The following is a 24,114-nucleotide window of genomic DNA, read 5'->3' on the forward strand; positions in this document are numbered from 1 at the left end:
CATCCCTGTAACCATGGTAACATTCCCATCCCCAACCCCAATAACGGACAAGTCACATTTGATGAAAAGAGACTATGCCATTGATCAATGGACCTAGAGGACCGAGATACAAGAAATATTTATCAAATATAGTGCCATGGTACTGTAGCTCACTAGAATTGGAAGTCAACAGTACAGCATGGCAACAAATGCAGCAGTCAGTGTGGATATCCACAGAGAATATGAAACTGGTAACATTATAAAAAACATGAAAGCTTTGTCATGTTTATCAAATTGTATAAATGTAACATACTTAGTATAATGATTTGATAAATGTATAGATATTAATGAAAAATGTTTCAACAGATTTCAACACAGTCTCTGTCTCTGCTCGTTTGACTTTCAGTCAGGTGAGCTAAAGAGCACAGCACTTAATAAAAAGTAAAGTTGGGGTTTTATCTTTTTTTTTTAAATAGGATTTAACTTGAGAAAATAGACTCTCAAGTACTATTTCAGGCTAAGGTTGAGACTAGTTTGCCACAATTGGGTAAAGGATATTCTCTTACTGAACAGGGGGGAAGGGGTAGATTAGTGGTTAAAGCGTTTTTTGGTCACACCAAAGGCCTGGAATCGATTCTCCACATGGGTACGATGTATGAAGACCATTTCTGGTGTCCCCTGCCGTGATATTGCTGGAATTTTGCTAAAAGCGGCATAAAAATAAACTCACTCACTCACTCATATTGAAGAAGGGCATCTGCTGCAGATTTATGTGGTATATGAAATATATCAACTCGCAATATAAACTTTAAAACAATTCCCACTGGCAAACAGTGGCATATTCCAATCAAGTCTGGATCAAAGTCACAATATGAATTTGACCATTCAGCAGCAAAGAAACCAGCAAGAGCAGGGTTCTGAAACACTTCCTTGTTGCCCGAGACTTACAGTTACTACACCTAAACATTAGACCTGTTACTATTCACTCGCGTATTCCATGAATCAAAACGTATCATGAATGCAATTTATTATTCAGTGTCACAGGAACTGAATATTTATGAATATGTTTAAGATTGTGTTTTTACTTTGAACCAGTGTGCTGTTTATCAAAGGGAGATATGCAAAATGGAATAGATCCAAGCCACACAGTAGTGTACCTTATCTCATTTTGAGGTCGGCCCTAACGGCACTGTCGTTAGGCTACAAGCAGCACTCTTCACGATGTATTGCTTTTTGTTTTATAGAAAATCACATTTGATCTTAAGCAATTCAATGACAGCTTTGTTATCTTAATTCCTAGTAATTAACAAGAAAGTATTCATAAATATATATTCATATTCGTTTCTATATATTTGTGAAACAAATTGTATTCGAATCATAGTGTATTTACTGAGCCCTAGTTGACATACCGGTCATAGTGTAACAACACCTATTGTCAGGTCTATGGCTATTGTGAGTGTATCTGTCAATATCATAAAGCCAGTGGGTGCAATACCTAGCCAGCTTTCAACATCTGGAGCAAAAACAGCCTTTATCAATATCAAGGGTTCGAAGCTGTTGAGTAGATATACTGAAATCTTGTATAAGCTGCTGAACGATTTGTAAAAGTCAATATATGTATCTACCAAGCAGCACAGACTGCATTTACTTAAGGAACACAACACTCACTCTTACGACATGACATTCAAATTATTAACTAAATTTGGGACATTACTGACTGAGTTTGGTTTTTACGCAATATTCCAGCAACATCATGGCGGGGGACACCAGAAATGGGCTTCACACATTGTGCCCATGTGGGGATTCGAACCCGGGTCTTCGGCGTGACGAGCCAACGCTTTAACCATTAGGCTGCCCGACCGCCCCTTTGGGACATTAAACCTTACAGTGCATTATATGAGTGAGTGAGTGAGTTGGGTTTTATGTCAGTTTAACAATATTCCAGCAATATCACGGTGAGGGACACCAGAAATGGGCATCACACATTGTACCTATGTGGGGAATTGAACCCAGGTCTTCGGCATGACAAGCAAATGCTTTAACCACTGGGCTACCCCAAGCCCCTGTGCATTAGATGAGGTAATCCATGGATATACATGGGAATTTACACCAGTGCTTTGTAATTCACTGATAACTAGGAAAAGGAAAGAAAAAGAAAGAGAGAGAAAAAGATGTTGACACTTTGGCAAGTTCAAGTTTTGGCAAGCAAAACATATGTTTTGGGATTAAAGGGTGTTATTGCTCATTTGATGCCTCTAATTTATTTTGTAACTGAAAACATATATTAGCAATGTTTTTTCAAATGGTAAACATCTGCCAAGCTTATACCCATTTATACCTGCAAATCTTAAAAAATGCACAGTTATAGTTAATTTTCCATAGAATTGTCTGTCTACGTCAATGTAAACTCTCACAGAGTTGATGCATGTTACTTCGAAATGCTTCAATCATTCAACTGATGATTCCGTATGTTTCCATGACAACTGAACACACCTGGACAGCAGATGGCAGAAAAAGACTCCAAATTGAAGTATCTCTGAGATAATGATCAAAATTAATATTTAACCAATGCAGTATCCATGTAGCCAAGCCTTGATACAAATGTTTTCTTCAAATTATTATCAACCGAAAGAAAGGTTTTCCCAATTTGCCTGCCACAGGCACTTTGACTAAAATCCGAGATAAATGACTGGTGTTGTGTATGAATTTATCATTAAGGTTCATAGCTTCACTGTTTGCTCAAATCAGCCTAATAATGTACCCACAAGCCCTAATTATTAACCTGAAATTTTCTTTCATCATCTCATTTACATCTTATCTAAACATTCTCCACTTGAGTGGTCACAGAGATTCTGAGGAATTACACAGATCAAGAAGATTGTCACCAAGCCTTGACATTGAATTGCCTGCCCTGGTACAAAGCAGTAAGACGATCCACCAGTAGTGTTGTGACCGCTCCGTGACACCAGACAGTTTAGTGGAAAGTAGTATTACTGCTGCTATCAGCTTACTTGTCCTAATACGTAACTGTTATCCTATAGCTACAAATCACCTTACATCAGACATCGAGGAAGTGCTATTGAGGAATTGCATGCCACATGCCGAGACCATTTCTATCGGAGATCTCCCAAAGACTGTCAGACATTAATACATGTATGCTCGAAATTTATAACACTTAACCATCTACTCATCTACTCAGTAAACGAGCCCTAATTTGAAGACCATATTGAAAGCAACGTTGAAGACTATGCTGTTGGAGTTAAATGCAGGCCAATCAGCAAACCAAATTTTTTGCCAAACTATAGACAAGGTTTCATGTGTCATATAATTCCTGTGTATTTTCTTGCAAATCATAGCTGACACAATATTTCACCATTTCATTATATTCAAGTTTGTATAGAACAAACTGATTGCTTAATATGAATAAGTAACAACACACTGTAACAGATTACTACAGATGACAATATCACAAAATATGCCTTCACAATATTTGTTTTACCAGGTATTTAGACTGACTGACTGAGTTTGGTTTTACGCCGCTTTTAGCAATATTCCAGCAACATCACGGAGGGGGACACCAGAAATGGGCTTCACACATTGTACCCATGTGGGCCGGGTATTTAGAATTAATAACAGAACTATTTTAGTGACAAAATATTTCATGACCCCAAATTTAGAAAGTGACTCCCAAAAAACATTCAATGTAAGTCACCATGACTCAGAGTTTTCAGTTTATGTAAAAGCCTGTATACACCATATTTTAAGCCATATTGTAGATCATTTTGTAGGCAAATTGGTTGACCAATATTGTATTGATAACTGTTGACCAAATTGTTTGGCATTTTGTAGACTATATTATAAATTAGATTATCTTTTTTTAAAGGAAAAACTGTAAACCAAATTGAATGTTATGTGTGGTTCACTGTGTCACACGTCGCATTACGAACAGGCAGAATATCTCCAGTCTGGAGTGACAGCTTATTATGTCCATCAGATAGAACTGTCATGACAACTATTTTCATATTCAAATGTATATGTCAGTTTTTAAATGCAAGGAGATGAGTTCAACACTTATTAAGCTAATCACAACCTAACTTAACGATAACAGCCACCTGTAATTATTTCAGTATGGATCAAGCAAACTTGTGGACTGACTGACTGACTGAGTTTGGTTTTACGCCACTTTTAGCAATATTCCAGCAATATCACGGCGGGGGACACCAGATCCAAACTTGTGGAAAATAGTATGATAACCTATCATGCAATGATACCCACCCCACCCAGATCCTGATTAGAATTGATCATAACATTGCTTGTCGTAAGAGGCGACTAACAGGATCGGGTGGTCAGGCTCGCTGACTTGGTTGACATGTCATCATACCCCAATTGTGTAGATGGATGCTCATGATGTTGATCACTGGATTGTCTGGTCCAGATTATATTTTATTCCGTATTAGTTACAGATTGCCATCACGTAGCTGGAACATTGCTGAGTACGGCGAAACACGCAAGCAGCAACATCACGCACTGGGTCAACCTTTGCAGTGCACCAGAAAATGTCATACTCAAGATACTTAAAACACTTACTCTCTTATTATACAGAAGCATTTTTTTCATTTTTTAAGAAAACAAATTTGAACAATAACCACACTAAGGTCCATAGATTTGACGTGCCCCTGCTAATTACAAGAAGTAGGATTAAAAGCGCCTAAAGACATTGAGAAGTACTTGACAAGCACGTCCACTGCTGTCACCATCATGTTACCTAGTTGTCCAACAACTATCATCCTCATCTAACACACCTGTCTCCGGAGAATACACCTCGACCTATGTTGACCTAACAGCCTTTGTATTGACTGTCAGAAGTCTAACACAATCAGCAGTTGAAGAGAAAACATTACACAAAATGTCTTGCACGTACAATTCAATAATTCACACTGGCAATCTGATGGGGAAAAAAATGGAAGATTTTTGGCAGGAATTTTATTTTTAAAATGTTATGTTATGTAAAAATATATCTTAATCATCTGTGTCAACTGAAATGCAACAAGCTACAACTGATTACTGACTTGTTTATCAATGATCATGATGATCAACCATTCCTTATTTGGAAATAAAACTGCATGGAATCACAGCATATTTGTATTTATAAGCTTTATTGAAGTTATAATTTCATAGATTTCTAAAACAGCATTAGCTTCTATTTTGTTGCTTGTTGTTTAACTCTCCACTCAGCAATATTCCTGATACACGAGAGTGATCTGTACGTAACCAGTGAGGACCAGACAAGCCAGTGATTAACTTCATGAGCAACAGTCTAATCAATTGGGATAGTCCATGAGCGCCAACTGATCTAAACAGGTAAATTCCAAAACAAATTGCAAAAGAATATTTAAAACATCTTAACATACACGGATGCTATTGCCTTGCATGACATATGTAAGTCAAAGTATCTCAGGAAGTAACAAAAATGAAAATCTAACACACAGGTGGGTTCATTTTAAATTTAATGAAGTTACCTTAGATATATATAATTTGCATTAGAAAAAGAAGCTTCATAAGACGACACACTGAACTCTTACTCATTAACATAATGATGTCATCAAAAGGCTCTTATTATTGAGCACTTAAACATGAGTCAAGTTTCACTACGGGTACTCAAGACGAAAAATTAGGACCCCTCGAAGCCCTAGTATCATGGTATCGATGACTTAGCTAAAACATGTAAAATGCCACAATAATTAAAATATTCAAACCACTCCCAAACACACCCCTTGAACTAACTGATTCAGTACTGACTGCAGTCAAATATATTCAAGATTATATGAATTTCAACCTGACATTTCAATCTGATAAATGTCAAATATCACTTCTGACAAAACGAGAACAGTAACCTTAATTATTTTGTTCCCTGATGTGTATGAAAGATAAGAGACACAAAGAGATATCATGTCACACAATACAACACACACAACCAGTTACCCCTGGCTTCTGTCACCATTCCTTATCTACAAACACAATATCATTCCTATTTTAAAGCAAAAATGAAGATGTCTTTCGTGACTGTGGATTACTTGCTTCCTCTGAAAATTTACAAAGAGGAAAATAAATGCAAAATAAATTCTTTACAATATTAGAAACAGACACCAGGCATTCAAATATGCTATGATTCTTAGAGATAAAGGGAATGTAAAATGGCATGTATGAATTGTGCGTGCAGAGGAAATTTCTGTGGCAAGATTAACTAGTTCCCATGCTTATCTTGGGCAGGTCTCTGTTTGGAAACCATAAATACAGGTTTATTTACCCTCTCGGATCATATGGAGGAGATTGATCTCCTTTATAGATTGCAACTTCTAAATACAGTTTATTCTCCCCAAAATCCTCACAGGAATAGGAGACATGCAAAGCTTTCACACCAAACTGTGAATGTCACCATGACCTTGTGACCTTCACCTTGCACAGTTGCAGCCCCTACCTTATAATGCCATACTTATTTTCAGATTAAGTCTAGTCCCCTAAAAGTTGACTTTCCCATTGAGCAATCTAGGCATGCTCCTCAAACATTAGCGTGTTTGTTTAACAAGATGACAAAGATTCTTGGAAGTGCAGTTCCCATCTGCCCGAAATGGGCTTTCAAAGGAAGCGCCGTCAGCATCTCAACGGCAGCTGTCTACGCTATTTGTGACATCGTCCGTAAGAATTTGGACATAACCTGACGACTCCACCCAGCATTCATGAGGAAGGACAACAGAGTCTGCATGTTTCTGTTTCTGATGTCCACGAAGAGCGTGTGATACAGTTCATCAATTATATGTCATGCACTGCAGGAAACTGAGCAAGTGGTTGACTTCCTATGGTGGGTCTACCACAGAATGTGGCCTGGGAATAGCGGCTCTCCACAACAGGAACTTCTTGTTGAAAATGTTGACTAACAGCACCTTTTAATGAAGTTAGGTTGGAGTCAGTTTTTAAGAAACAGTTTACTGTAAACATTTCTCCTTTTTACACTTTTACAGCCTTGTTATAAACTGTAGGAAACTGGTATAAAGTTTAATAGAATTGTGTAAAACTGTACATCATAGAAACTGTTTAAACAGGATGCAAATGTATGAAACTTAATACAGCTGGTTAGAACTGTATGACACTGACCATAGCTGGATAGAACTGTATGAAACTAACCATAGCTGGATAGAACTGTATGAAACTGACCATAGCTGGATAGAACTGTATGAAACTGACCATAGCTGGATAGAACTGTATGACACTGACCATAGCTGGATAGAACTGTATGACACTAACCATAGCTGGATAGAACTGTATGACACTGACCATAGCTGTATAGAACTGTATGAAACTGACCATAGCTGGATAGAACTGTATGAAACTGACCATAGCTGGATAGAACTGTATGAAACTGACCATAGCTGGATAGAACTGTATGAAACTGACCATAGCTGGATAGAACTGTAAGGACACTGACCATAGCTGGATAGAACTGTATGACACTGACCATAGCTGGATAGAACTGTATGACACTGACCATAGCTGGATAGAACTGTATGACACTAACCATAGCTGTATAGAACTGTATGACACTGACCATAGCTGGATAGAACTGTATGACACTAACCATAGCTGGATAGAACTGTATGACACTGACCATAGCTGTATAGAACTGTATGACACTGACCATAGCTGTATAGAACTGTATGAAACTGACCATAGCTGGATAAAACTGTATGACACTAACCATAGCTGGATAGAACTGTATGACACTAACCATAGCTGGATAGAACTGTATGAAACTGACCATAGCTGGATAAAACTGTATGACACTAACCATAGCTGGATAGAACTGTATGACACTAACCATAGCTGGATAGAACTGTGTGACACTGACCATAGCTGGATAGAACTGTATGACAGTGTAAATAGCTGCACAGCCTGTATCCTTATTGTATACAATTTTGATAGAAAGCAACAACACTCAAATTGACAAGAGCTTCCAGTGAGATAGGCCTCCTGAACCTCTTGTCGCTTTAGCCCTACTTTATGTTGGACTACAGCATTACAGTGAAGGCTGGGTGTAATGAATACAGCCTGCACACTGTGAGACAATAGACTTTTCTGCTATACAATCAGCTGTTCATTACCTAAGGTTCAAAATTAATCAGCAGTGAAGGTGTGGCTTTATAGAGCAATCGTTACTGGCCATGATGAGTCACAGCCGTCTTTACCAGGAGATGTCAGTAAGTGTACTGCGAACCTCACCTAACCATGTTATAACAGTTATTATATTATACACCCCTACTTATTATAACATTATATACTCCCAAGAGTACCGTCATCCTATCTTCCTCATGGAAATGACGAAAGACATTCCCTTCCTTCCCCGATTCATCTGACAACTCAACACTGTGTGGTCATGGTAAATTAGCCTCGTGGTTCAAGATAAGCAAGTGAATAAATGTTGATAGGAATCAGATGTGTAATAATGACTTCAAACTCTGTAAACCATCGTTTATGTGTGTACTAATACGTGTAATTTACAGTGAATATAGACCAATACCAGTCACATGCTTTAGGGTTATCAAATACTCAAGTGTGGACAAGTCAGTCTAGTGATTGATATCATGAGCAGTGACCCATGCCATTGGGGTAAAATGACATGCCATTTGGGGCACTCACATCACCTGGGGCGGCTCATCAATTTGGGGCACTCAGATCACCTGGGGCAGCTCATCAATTTGGGGCACTCACATTAACTGGGGCGGCTCATAAATTTGGGGCACTCACATCATTTGGGGCGGCTCATCAATTTGGGGCACTCACATCAACTGGGGCGGCCCATCAACTGGGGCAGCTCATCAATTTGGGGCACTCACATCAACTGGGGCACTTCCTCAACTTGACAACCATACCCACCAATGAGATCAACAACATCAACCCACTCATGTAATACTGACAAATACATCACTGTCTACATTACAACAGGCAGAATTACACAATGTGGGCCCACAGCTGCGCACACAACAATGTCATCTGAGATTAAATCAACAGGGTCTTAAAACATTACCAGCGAGGTACTAAATGTCACCTCTCAAATAACACAATCCAAAGCGTACACTGATACTTTTTCAATGACACAAGAGTTATCTAGGCTTTAAATCAGCCTCAAATCTGCAGTAAATGTCAGAAATGTTCATAAACTACAATTACAAATTTCCAAGATCATGTTATTACAGTCATATACGAATGTTACAGCATTGTAGACATGGCTGAAATGATGAAGGAGTAACGATATACTCTGAAACGTTGTGTTCCTCATAATAAAGAAGTTGACATCCATTTAAACTCTCTTCCTTATGTGTATCACTTCTAAATGTCATTCAAAGACCTGATGGCTGAAATGTATTTCTCTGACAATAGAATCAATGATCTCTTAAAATGATCTCTTTCTTAAGACTTAGTTTTACTTCATTGCAATAAATGCAATGCTATACACATTAGAAAAATGAAAATACCTCTCAATTATACAAAATGTGAGGTGAGGTGAGGTGAGGTGAGGTGAGGTGAGGTGAGGTGAGGTGAGGTGAGGTGAGGTGAAATTGGGTTTTACGTCGTACTTGAGAATATTTCACTCATATGATGACGTGCATGCGTGTGTATGTGTTGCTGCTTGTACTAGCCCAGACTGAAGCTGGTTTTGTTATAGTGCTGGCCCACTGAGATACCATGCCGCAGTTAAGCATGAATACCCCACTCAGACACATTATACTGACTCCCAGCCGACCAGTCCTTGTTGTACCCATTAATGCCGAGCGCCAGGCAGGGACAAACAAGTACCATATGTTAACGTCTTTTGGTATGACGCGGTCGGGGATCGAACCCACGACCTTCCGCTCTCCGGGCGGACACTCTAACCACTACACCACGGAGGCGGTCCATAAATTACAAAGCCCTGTGACAACAGTATTATAAGTGTCTGACCAAAACATTCAAGGCTGCTGGTTTGAACTTGTCTCTTTCTCAGTTGATTTTATTTAGTATCAGTATAGTTCTACCCTTACTAGAGACCAAATAGAATTTTACTACGCTCAGGCTTCAGTGTAGTGTCTTAAGTTGCATACTGGAGTGTATGTGAAATAGTGTTTCTTATTGTGTGAGGCATGGGGAACAAAAACTCACCCAGGGAACAAAAAACTCACCCCAGGGTCTGCTTAGTTAAATACTCCCAAAGTTTTATTTGAATTTAATTACACATCTTAAAAAACTACCAGGCTCTTTCTTTCAACACAAACATATCATTACCCAACCAGGATGTACAAATAGAATTCTGCATCCATCGCGCTACGGCATGCTCTCTTTTTGTTTGTGTGTTTTTCATTTAAAAAATATTTTCTATTTTTCTTGTACAAAGTAATGCTGCTACAGGAATCCCACCTCCCTTCTTCACTCCTGGCAACATCTTAACACATTTAAACTGTGTTCAGCATGTACAGGTATTGCATTACAAGCAACGATTTACAACCAGGTAACCCACCACGCCCATTGCCACCTGAATCTATAACGAGACACCTGATCTGGTAAATGGAGGACAACAATGGCCTCATTTAGTGACACTGACAGCTACAGCCATTGCTAAATCACTCCAGCCATTGCTACATCACTACAGCCATTGCTAAATCACTCCAGCCATTGCTACAAAGAAACATTCTTGGCCTGTTCGCCACATTAGGTCTGTGCCACAGTGGGTGATGATAACAGTAGATTCATATGTAAAACAACACACCACCTTTGTGCCCTGAAAATACACCATACATGATTCTATATAATGTATATCGTATTTCCTCTCATAACTGCCGGCCTTCAATAACTGCCGGCCTTCGATAAATGCCGACCTTCATTAAGCTATGTAAGCAGTACATAACACTAAAGACATTGATCTCAAATTAAAAAGCTGTGTAACTCTACTATGTGCCACATATATCACACATATTTTCCCTGAAATAAATAGAAGCTTAGAAACAAAGGGTCTTGTTTTAGCACTTCTGGTTTTTTAGCTGAGCACTATGGTCTTACTGTGCTTTTGTCTGTAAGAGTGAGTGAGTATGATTTTACGTTGCTTTTAGCAATATTGCACCAATATCATTATCTCTGCAGGGTGACACCAGAAATGGGCTTCACACATTGTTCCCATGTTGGGAATCAAAGCAGAGGGTCTTCGACGTGACGATTGAAGACTTTAACCACCCCCAAATAATTAGAGATGAATGGATTTGAAAAGTAAACGATACTGATAACAAAAATTAAATCACAGCCATTTTGTTCAACTGAAACCCATTCTAAAAGTACACCAAGCTATGTCGTTGTTTTCATAGTAAACCAACTGGTGTAAGGCTCACTGTAAACAACATCATGATTCTGATATTACACAGAAAAAAATATGGTAAGAGTATCTTGGATTCATTGTACCAGGTGATTCAGGATTTCTATCACATGTTTTGTGCTGAATATGATATGTGCTTTAGATAAGCTAAATTTCACATGATCCTTTGATCTTTTGATGTGAATTCTTGAAGAATGAAAAATGGCAAAGTTTACTCATTATTAACAGAATGTTAAGTTGAATCAGATTATATAACACACAAAATACCAGCAAAAAATCAATGGAATCATGTGATGAAAACTTCCAACATGCTCTTCTGCTTTCATAATGCCTAATACATGCAAAAAGGCAACTCCTCTTTAGAAAAATTGGTTAACAGTTTCATACAATCCTAAAATTAAATAGCTAATAAAAATCTAAAAAACATTCACTACAAAAAAGTTGTACATGTGATAAATTAAACTGGGAGATCAATACGACATGTTCAACTATCCCTGCTCAAAAGGCATCATGTTCAGATAGTTGGTTTACAAAAAACAGAAAAGGAAAAACATTCTTATAAAAAGGTCAAATACGTTCAGATTGGATATACCGGTAGTGTTAGGACTTGGACTCCTATCAATATCTGTTTCAACCAGGTCAGGTCTTTCAGTGGCTCAGCTGATGCCTAGTGACGTATGATGTCACCAGATGTTTTACACGAGGGGTAAGATAAATGGTATACGACAGACACAAGGGCTTTTTAAGTAATTTTGTACACACCCAAAACTGTACCATTTTAACATTGAAATGATGCATATTTTGTCTATTCTCATGATTGCCATGGTGTATATTTTGTCTATTCTCATGATTGCCATGGTGTATCAATATATAACATGCCATGGTGTATCAATATATAACATGCCATGGTGTATCAATATATAACATGCCATGGTGTATCAATATATAACATGCCATGGTGGCCTCAATACACACCATGGTGTATCAACATATAACATGCCATGGTGTATCAATATATAACATGCCATGGTGTGTCAATATATAATATGCCATGGTGTATCAATATATAACATGCCATGGTGCATCAATACATAACATGCCATGGTGTATCAATATATAACACACCATGGTGCATCAATATATAACAAGCCTTGGTGTATCAATATATAACATGCCATGGTGTATCAATATATAAAATGCCATGCCGATCAATATATAACATGCCATGACTGCCTCAATATATAACACACCATGGTGTTTCAACATATAACGTGCCATGGTGTATCAATATATAACATGCCATGGTGGCCTCAATACATAACACACCATGGTGTATCAGCATATAACATGCCATGGTGTATCAATATATAATATGCCATGGTGTATCAATATATAACATGCCATGGTGTATCAATATATCACATGCCATGGTGTATCAATATATAACACGCCATGGTGTATCAATATGTAACACGCCATGGTGTATCAATATATAACACGCCATGGTGTATCAATATATAGCACACCATGAGTGATGTCATCTGGCTGACTCCTTGCTACTCAAACCTTAGTGCACCACAAAAAGGTTGCAGCTTTATATGTGGATTATGAAGGTGATGATAAAAGTGAAAACTAGGTGAGATCAAAGCAAATTTATTAACACACTAAAAACTGAAGTTTTGACACATCAGAAGTAGAAGAAACTTATCAATGAATTACAATCAGGAAAGCAGTCCCTTATAATCTGACCCAAGGTCATCGCCATGGATATCATGGAATAGCCAATCACAGACCTAGAATTTGATCCCACACATATATTTCATATGTTTATACTAGGTAATTCAAATGGGCTTCTCACTCACAGGGGTGTTGGAGTTTCCCACAAACAGGTGAATAAGAGCTTCCACTCACAGGTGTGAAAGAAACATATTTCCCTTGCCACTGTGACAATACAACAATTAATCATCACAGCGAACTGTCAACGGTATCTGACCTTGGTGCACTAGACGACCTCTGAAGTATATGACAACACTATTCAATCATTGCTGTCAATCACTGCTGTCAATCACAGATTGATGTACACCATAAAGAAGATTAAACACAGAAACTATCAACTACCTCTCCACAAAAACATTTCAAATTTATGTACTGCTGTACAAATTTCCACTTACAAACATCAACGTAAAAAAACTGATTATTCCACTGTCATCTGTGGTTAAAATGATTTATGATAAGTCACTAAATACCAGAATGACATTCTAGATTTATCACCTGTCAGTGTTACTGGATTTTAACGCATGTGCATGTTTCAAAGTAATAGCATAAAATTGAAATATATATGATAAAGCTCAAACATTACTGACTAATTAAACTATTAACTCACTCAAACAAGAAAAACAAATACTTAGTATGGTACAATATTTTTAGTTTAATTTACCAGTTTGGACTAACTGGACACAAACAGCACCAGTCTATCATCATGCCCCACAAGATAGAATAGAATAGAAGAATAGAATAATACTTTAATGCCTTTTCAGGAATTTGTGTTACATCAGCAGAGCTACTGACACATTAGAGAGATACCAAACACATTTACATAAATTCTTTGATTTAGGTATCTTCACATTTGTTTAAGAGAGATATGGTACTTGGAATAAAGGATGTACGGGTTCTCTTAGTTTTCACAGTTGGAACTTTGTAGCGGCGGCCTGAAGGGAGGAGGTTGTATTCCGAATTTAAGTAGTGAGTACGGTCAGATATGATTTTGACAGCTTGATTCACGATTTGCCGCTCATATATTGATGATAAACATTCAAATCTGACTCCAGCGATTTTACTTGCAGTGTTAACAATTTTGTTTATTTTAGATTTGAGATAAACTGAGAGAGACCTTACCAACAATGGAAGGAAAATGTTTAAATACTCTGAATAAATGCTACATAAAAAGATGACATCACAGATGGGTTAACATTAAAAGATCTCAGTTTATGCATGAGATTTGACACTTTTTGTATAGGGCTTCAGTGAAGGAACTGCAACCCAAACTACAAAACATATGAAGGCTTGAAATTTTATTCTGAATGCCATGTATGGGCACAATACACACTGAAATCAAATATAACATTTTTAAATGTTCATGTTCAGGACTTATTCATTTTGAAAAAGAAAAAGTTGTTCCTAATAGTAGTAAAGAGGTCGTTCATCCATATATCTTATGTTGTTGATCACTGGATCATCTGGTCCAGACTCAATAATTTACAGACCACTGCCATGAAGCTGGAATATTGCTGAGTGTGGCGTTAAACAACAAACAACAACTCTTATTTCTCCTTTGTACATCAACTTCAAAATGCTTCTCAAAGAAGTAACTCCCTTGTTACAATAGTTATTGCCTTGTTTACAAAACAAAACTGTTTGTTTGTATTTTAACAATACACTCAGTCAGCCATATTCCAGCTGTAAGATGGTGGTGTTTAAACAATCCAGTCAGGACCAGATAGTCCAGTGATTGACATCATGAGCACTAATCTACACATATAGGATACAACATGCATCGATCAAGTCAGTGAGTCTGACCACCATCTAATTAGTCGCCTCTTACGACAAGCATGGACTGCTGAGGACCAATCTTCCAGGTCAATTGAGTTATCATGTCCTATTTATGATCATGACTAATGATAAAATGAGCTAGTTTGTCATGTATTTGTTGCCTGTAAACTCTATACAAACACCAGACTGTATGATATTCTAATTAAATGCCAGCTCTCTTTCATATATCGATGAATGCCTGCCAGTGTAGTTACAACGCCTGTCTGTTACCAAGGTTACCTGCAATACTACACCCATAACACCAAACAAATACCAGTTAATCATACCATCACTGGCATGGAACAGCTTACATTGATATTAATATGTCATAATGATATCTAATTAAGCAGCTGTAAGATCATGACCCAAATGCGACATGTTGAAGTCGGTGGGCTGTGTATGAGTGATGACACAGCAAACTAGCTGGATGTATATCAAGTCCGGTCTTGTATATGGAACCCCAGATGGTAGAGTATCGATTAGAAAACTGTTGGTTTGATGACAGCAAACCTGTGGTTGATGATGGTGGTCAGGAGACACCAGTTAGGGCTTTCAACATGACAGCTGAAAACTTTAACTTTAACTTTAACTTTAACAAGGCTACCCCAATACTCCAACAAGCATTGTCACTAAGGTGACATAATCCCCAGCTGCAAATAATCAAATCAAACTTAAAAAGTAATGAAAGTGAAGGTTGTAATTTAAGATGAAGTTAAATGTCAACAAAAACATGACCAGTCAACCTCTCTTGCCAATCTTGTTGTGTAGTTGTTCAAATGCACAAATATTTTCAAGACTGACTTTGACCTTGACATGAATGTCTTAGTGTATGAAATATGCAAAAATGGTAATAATTGCTTATTGAAAAACATTCAAGGGAAATCTTGAAAGTCCATGGAGAAAATCCGGTAAACTGTTCTTGAGATATCTCGCTGACGATCTTTACATGCAGCTTAACATGCTGAAATCTTCAAAGTGTCCCTGTGACCTTGACAATTATGTGAAGGTCACCAAAACTGACTGGACCTTGCACCATCCTAGATGAAGCTTGGTGTCAAATATGAAGAAAGTCCAGTGAATGGTTCTTGAGATATCTCGCTGACAATCTTTACATGCTGGTTAACATGCTGAAATCTTCCAAGTGTCGCCGTGACCTTGAAAATTCAGTGAAGGTCACCAAAAGCAACTGGGCTCTGGGCCTTACTTAGGTAAAGTTTTGTGTTGAATATGACGGTTCTTGATATATCTCACTGACAATCCATGAGACATGCGGTTCTTGAGATAGCTTGAAAATTCACAAGGGTCACCAAAAAACATTAAAGTCCCTTGTGAGTTTTGTGTTGAAATGAAGAAAATCCAGTGAACGGTCTTGAGGTCACAAGGGTTAAACCTGAAAGTCCCCTTGACCTTTCTTATACTGTGATGAACCTAGGTACCAAATATGAAAAGAATCTACTCAACAGTTCTTAAGATATTCCACCGGATGCGACGGATCGGACGGACGATGACGGAGCCTAATACTATATCCCCTGCTTTGCGTTAAACGCGCGGCAGGGGATAATAACTGATATTAATCCAAGCAATCACATGATCCCCCCAAAAAGTTCAGACTTCACTCATACTATACAATATACAGTTGCCTCACCAGGATATATGGTTGGTTGGTTGGTAGGTTGTTTAATGCCGCACTCAGCAACATTACAGCTATATGGCAGCCTGTAAATATCGTGTCTGGACCAGCCAATCCAGTGGTCAACAGCATGAGCATAATCTACTCAGTTGGGACATGATGACATGTGTCAACCAAGTCAGCAAGCCTGACCACTCGATCCCGTTAGTCACCTTGTACAACAGGATATATGCCTGCCTTAAGAGTTGTAACTGAATTTGAAGTGCACAAACACTAATCTAATCTAATCTTGTTATATTTTCTATTCATATTTTGGCCATATTCAAACACATCACTTTCTGTCTGACAGCAACACAATGGGAATAAGTACGTTGTTGAAATAAAACTCAATTGTGCATGCATGTTGAAGGAGAGAGACCATAGACTTCAGTGGCCCTGCAAATCTCCACTTGGTGACAGGTGTATGTATATGGCCATGATAAAATCCCTTCCTATTCGGTAAACACTATTGAACTTAACACACCCCTTCAAATACAAGCACTGAAAGAGCAGCGTGCTCCCAGGATTAAATGAGTCAATATTAGCCTAAAGCAGTTCAATGTCCTGATTGTAGAAAAGCCTTTTCACTCAAATTCAGTTTTGAATCACAAGATCGTTAGGTAACATGTGAGTGATAAAGTTTCACAGTTCTACTTGTCATGATACTGTTCACCAGTGTGATGAATCACAATTATTCATCCAGTCAACAGAATAATGAGTTTCACCAGCAGATGACTGAGATTTAATCAGCATTAGAATTGTGATGATCAACAACCGACTTATCGAGCAGCTGTAAGTGAACGCTGGCCTCTGTCACCTACATGAGATGAAGTATGCAAATGCCAGACTTGGAGAGTCACGTTCCGTTTGTGCTCTGCTGAAACTAACGACCACTAAGTAAATATACAATAATGGTGCCTGAGAGACTCATGATGACATAGTGTGCCTTACAGTGTCATATGTTCAGAGGCTTGATGACATGATTAACCTCATGAAGGTGACTGCACCCCCATGGATTTTACCAATATAAAACGCTTTCACACATGATGATAAACATGAGTGAGTGAGTGAGTGAGTGAGTGAGTGAGTGAGTGAGTGAGAGAGAGGAGTGAGTGAGTGAGTGAGTGAGTGAGTGAGTGAGTGAGTGAGTGAGTGAGTGAGTGAGTGAGTTTAGTTTTGCGCCGCTTTAAGCAATATTCCAGCAACATCACGGCAGGGGACACCAGAAATGGACTTCACACATTGTGCCCATGTGGGAATCGAACCCGGGTCTTCGGCGTGACGTGCGAACGCTTTAACCACTAGACTACCCCACCGGCCCTGATGAACATGAATATTTTCACATATTATAAGTTAAGTTTTGGAGTTGGGAGAAAGCGACAATAAGTCCTGTACTTGTGACCAATCCCTTTATGTTTTGGACAATAAATGTGTTTAAAACACAAAGTTTTGAGTTGAACATAAGAATAATCCTAATAAAATTAATTACCACACTTATCAGTTTTTTCAGCTATATGATTTGTTCTGTTCTGGATTGTTTTGGAAAACATATTCAGGAACCTTTTTATCTTTTGCGAAAGTACAGTCACATGTTGTCAAAATACTGTACCCTATTCTTGCAGACAAGTGTCCAAATAAAGTTTTTTTCAAAACAACCAAGCATCTGTTTATGTCGGAAGAAATGATTGTGCCCTCAAACACTAACAAAAGTTCATCTGAAATGGCTGATCCTTAAATCGAAGAAGTAAGAACTGCTATGCATGTATGTTGCCATTTTTAAATATTGTCTGCGCGAAAATATGGTGAATAAAAAGACTTATTATATTATTTATATCGTTACAACATTGGTACTGTCATGGTCTCGTTTCTGGGTGATACATGACCAGACGTCTGCTCTGTCAGTCAATCCATCTCACTTGACTATCTAAGTGGTCAGGTGTCATACTGTTAGGCATTGCTGTGTGACCACAGAGGGCCCAGCAAATATTGTTGTTGATCAAACACTTGAGGGGAAATGTATGACACAGATGTTTGACTTTACACACAGCTCAACACAGTACACCCATGATTCCACATCATAATTACATTCACACATGCATGACTTTCTGCCAGGTTGGGGAGTAGGTTAAACATGTTGATTTCTAGTCCACAGTCCTGTGTGGACATCTTCATAGGAGTGAGTGAGTGAGTGAGTGAGTGAGTGAGTGAGTGAGTGAGTGAGTGAGTGAGTGAGTGAGTGAGTGAGTGAGTGAGTGAGTGAGTGAGTGAGTGAGTGAGTGAGTGAGTGAGTGAGTGAGTGAGTGAGTGAGTGAGTGGAGGAGTGAGTGAGTGAGAGTGAGTGAGTGAGTGAGTGAGTGAGTGAGTGAGTGAGTGAGTGAGTGAGTGAGTGAGTGAGTGAGTGAGTGAGTGAGTGAGTGAGTGAGTGAGTGAGTGAGTGAGTGAGTGAGTGAGTGAGTGAGTGAGTGAGTGAGTGAGTGAGTGAGTGAGTGAGTGAGTGAGTGAGTGAGTGAGTGAGTGAGTGAGTGAGTGAGTGAGTGAGTGAGTGAGTGAGTGAGTGAGCATGGTTTTACTCTGCTTTTAGCAATATTCCAGCTATATCACAACGGGGGACACCAGAAATGGGCTTCTTAAGTATGCTTTAGAAAGCATAAGATTGTCATATGAAGAACGGGCGTTGTGGTAACCTAGTGGTTAAAGCATTCGCTTGTCATGCAGAAGACCCGGGTTCGATTCCCCACATGGGTACAGTGTGTGAAGCCCATTTCTGGTGTCCCCTGCCATGATATTGCTGGAATATTGCTCAAGGTGGCAAAAAACAAACTCACTTGCTCACTTACTCATGTAAAATCAAATGTCTGAAATACAAGGAAAAACTCATTTTGCTGAAAATATCACAAGGACTATAGATTGCAGATGACGTTTGTTTCTATCAGTGTGAACCTACTGAACTTTTATATATCTATAATGATGTCACATTTCCCTGCCATTCCAACCATCAGTGAGAATTTCCTGTGGAATATCCTGTTGAAAGCACTACTGTCATTCTCAATCCATCATCAAGTAACTTTTTAAAGTCTGCAACCATGATAAATTTGCCAGCCATTACACCAGCTTGTCAGTCACTGTGCAGCACAGTCGACATCCAAATGTTCACAAAGGTCAAGGTCCATCGCTACCATTAAATTATTTGTTTCAACACTTTCAGCCATTTCCTTTATGTAATGTGTGAAATATGAAGCCTCCCTTTCTACACAATGTATCCATGTGGAATTATTGACCATCCTTAACTTATTTCATCATCAATTTAGGGGAAATGTTTGTGAATATTAATATTTAACTCACACAATAATTAATCATAATCTATTAGATCCTCAATCCTTTAAATTCTTGTCAATTTACAGCCAATTAGACCATATTAGATCCTCAATCCTTTAAAATCCTCAATGATCTACATCCAATCATTATATACCGGTATTAGATCCTCGATTCTTTCAATTCTCACAGATCTGCAAACCATCATTGTTGATCCTCAAAACACTTCTCATGATCTGCCACCAATTATAACATTCAATAACTTTTTAAATTTGCATGATTCCTCTTAAAAAGTATGTTCTTCATAAAATGAGGGTCACTCAACAACAATCAACTTAAAGTTAATTTTATTTCAAGAAATACCAAACATAAGACATACTTTTGTCATTTGCTTGAAAATAATGTAAATTTAAAGAAAAATAAATCTACAAAACTCTTGAAAAACATTGCAACACAGGGATGAATACTAGCCCAAGTCTGAGTCAGACGGATATATGAAAGTGGGTGAGTGAGGGGTTTTTGTTTTACGCCGCTCTTAACAATATTCCAGCAACATCTCACCAGGGGACACCAGAAATGGGCTTCACACAATGAACCCATGTGGGGAATCGAACCCGGGCCTTCAGCTTGACGAGCGAATGCTTAAACCAGTTGGCTACCCCACTGTCCCTTATACATGAAAAGTTAATATGTGGACTTGTAGAATTTCAGCCATTACAGGATGTTATCACAATCACCATTCACACTAGATAGTTGCACTATCTAGATAGTCACGACTAGATAGTCAATTTTTCAACCTTATAACATTCATATCCTTAAAATGGACAAGCCTTCAGACGTTTTACCCACCATTTTACAGTTAATAAGAAGTGAGTTCAATAAAATTCAGAGACAACAGGATCTTTGTTCAGCGTAGAGAGTGTGAGCATGTTTATTACTTGAAAGGTTGGCTGCACATCTTCAAATCACTCAAGCCAGACAATCCTATTTATCTAAAAAATCCTAAAAGCTTTTAAGTTTAACATCTTTTTTCAAATTTAAAGGATCATAACAGCTTCAACAGTTTTCCATCAAGCAGGTTGCCGGTAACGAGGAATCGGACTACATGTCAATATCTACTTACTACCACCTACTCTGTTCACTGAATCAAGTTTAGGCAACACTGTATAAACATCAGATTTAGAAAAAGCATTTCTACACTGACAGATGTATTCATAATGGCATGAACATGAGAAACAAAACATTGATTGTTGGTGGAAAGTTTAAACTTGAGCCTGTCTACCATGTACATGATATATGGCTCTGTGTTTAACCAACGCAAATTCACCATCATGACCATATCGATGTTTTCTGGTACACATTGATTTCCACATATTTCTTTTACAGGTTGCATGGATACTGGAAGAGATATTGTCTATCATAACCTGAACACACAGGTTTTGCTCTGCATCAGTTTTACAAGGATGTTATAAGTCAACATATAAATAGTCTGGCGTTTCCTTCTGGGATCTATTCCTAGCCAGCGTCAACATGGTTGGTATGTAACAAGTCTGGCTTGTTATGAAAATATTTCAAAACTTTAAAGATGTTGACTCGTTATATTAATGTTTCATTATTCGTGCATGAAGGTACTATGTACCACTGTGAGTGGTTTTGGAGAATAAATAAACTTGAACTTGAGATGCTGGACTATTCAAGCTGCAAGATGGTGTGCTTGAGTGGCATTCTAGAAGTTGGTGGTATAGAGATGACAAAACTTGATGGATGAAAATAAAGAAGTTGATCACCCATAAAGTTTCGTCATCTCAACAAGATGGTGGCCTGTAAATAACAGAGGCCAGACCAGACAAACCCGTGATTGTTTGATTTATCCATACCATCAGGGTATGATGACATCATCATGTCAACATGGCTGACCAACAATCTGATACAACCATCATGAGCTGTTGGAGACAAATTCGAACCCAGGATGCAATTTTGATCAGCTGTCAGCTTAAACTTCCATTGTTTCCCAGGTGTAAGGGTTCATTCATATTGGAAATATCAATAGGAAATCTGTCTTCAGTTTTCACAGTTACCAATCACACTGAGATCCTGGACAGAAAGCATTATACCACCAACTACCCTTCTTGTAAAGTCACTGTAAGGGACATGACAGGCATTGAGGCAAACCTACACACATAACCCAGTGGATGAAGGCAAAACTCAGCTGTGGCTAATGTTTGAAAAAAATATATGTAAATATATTTTTATTCAATATTTTTTAAGCAATAACCATGCTAACAATAATCATACAACACAATCCCTTGACTGTACAACAGCAATACAAATACTCTTTCAACATGATATTCTAAACTAAGAATGGAAGTTTATGATTCCTTGTCACTGACAACCTTAATCATACAACACAACCCCTTGAGGGTACAACAGCAATAATTAAAATCTTACAACATGATATTCAAAACCATGAATGGAAGTGGAAGGTTTATTGGCACCCAACATCAAACTGACTTGAATCCCAGATCTGAAAACCTGAAGGAGGTGTAGTACGTAACAAAGCAACAGCCACATCAATCATCCGTCAACAGCAACACCCATAATCCGGTTTTATTGACCTGTTGACAGCCTGGCAGGACAAGTTGACATGTACAGAGGTTGTTAGCTACATACAACATGGTGGATGTTACATAACCCGTATCAAACAGGTGCTGTAATTTCTAGTCCACAAAGTGTGGAATAACAGTAATTCATCCGTCCACTTAAAGTGTCACAGTGGTCAGTTCTTGATGTCCGAGCTGAGAGTTATTCCCTGAATCTGTATCCACTGACTTTTATCTGCGATAAATCACATCACCTGTGTCATGGCCATCAAGAAGCTACTGCCACAAGGCACGTCTAAGGTAGTTTAACGCTGCTATCTTAAGGGTATCAAATGATCTCATGATACATCAACAGGCAATATTAACATTACTTCTGAACAGGTAACTTTCAAATGTAATCAAACTGCTAAATACACTTTAAATTGACTCTCATTTCAGTACAGAAGATAGATATATTTCTGGCTGCTGTTGAAAAGTGACATTAATTGTTCAAGCTTACAGTAAACTATGCCTATTTACAGTTACCATGACAATTTATACAGATCTGATTATTGGAAATATTCAATGAAATGTGCAGTGAAATATATTTTAGTCTTCGCCATTATGACTGCCTTGGTATAAACATTTCATGTTGGACATGAGAAAACAGTTAATTCTAGCACCTCAGATAGACTAACACTCATAGGGGGATCCAGAGGGGGTTACAGGGGTGTGTACCCCCCCCCCCCTTGTCCTGAAAGTTATTAAATGACCATTGAAACTCTTGTAAAAATGAAGTTTGCACACACACACCCCTTTCTCAATAGTGTGCACCCCTCCTTTCTCAAAGAGCTGTATCCGCCCCTGACACTTAGTCTTTGAAAAACAAGATTTTTGATAGAAACAAGCAATTCCTTATAAACTGAAAAGGAATGAGTGAGTGAACATGGTTTAATGCCGCTTTTAGCAATAATCCAGCAATATCACAGCAGGGGACACCAGAAATGGGCTTCACACATTGTACCCATCTGGGGAATCGAACCCAGGTCTTCAGTGTGATGAGCGAGACGCTTTAACCATCAGGCTACCCCACCGCATCAGATTGAAAAGGAACACCATTGAGAAGGGAGATTCAGAACCTGATGAAATCTAGACTTGCTTCATTTAGGACTTGAGCATTGCAGAAAGAGGCAAGGCAGAAGGGAAAATAATGTGGTTCAGGGACTGAGACAGACTACACAGACAACCGGCGCTCCCAAATCTCAAGTGCAAGAGCTAGAAAATCATGAAGCATTGACTGTATTCCGTATTTTGTACCTGATTACGCATAGAAATAAATTTTAAGAAATACCACGTTATAATACCTGCATTCATTCCTAAACATGCTAAACATAAAAACAAGTTAATGCACCTCAGTGGATGATCTCTGGATTTATTTCCCATCTGTTTTCAACTTTCCTATGCACAAAAAGCACGATTTTGCATCTTGGAAATCACTGACCACTTATATGTGAGATAAGTAGGAGTCCAAGTGTTTTAGTAAATTAAGTAAAACAGCAGAACATGTCATACACATCAATATGATTATGATACAT

General features: G+C 38.2%; 1 protein-coding gene across 1 annotated transcript in view; it reads right to left on the bottom strand.

The window, feature by feature from the left end:
• Positions 1-24,114, bottom strand: part of LOC124284168 (prominin-1-A-like) — a 51,355-nt gene that overhangs the window by 11,324 nt on the left and 15,917 nt on the right. The gene's annotated exons all lie outside the window — the stretch shown is intronic.

The sequence above is a fragment of the Haliotis rubra genome, unplaced genomic scaffold (genome assembly GCF_003918875.1).
Source record: "Haliotis rubra isolate DU_JTF1 unplaced genomic scaffold, ASM391887v1 Scf33, whole genome shotgun sequence".
NCBI classification, from domain to species: domain Eukaryota; kingdom Metazoa; phylum Mollusca; class Gastropoda; order Lepetellida; family Haliotidae; genus Haliotis; species Haliotis rubra.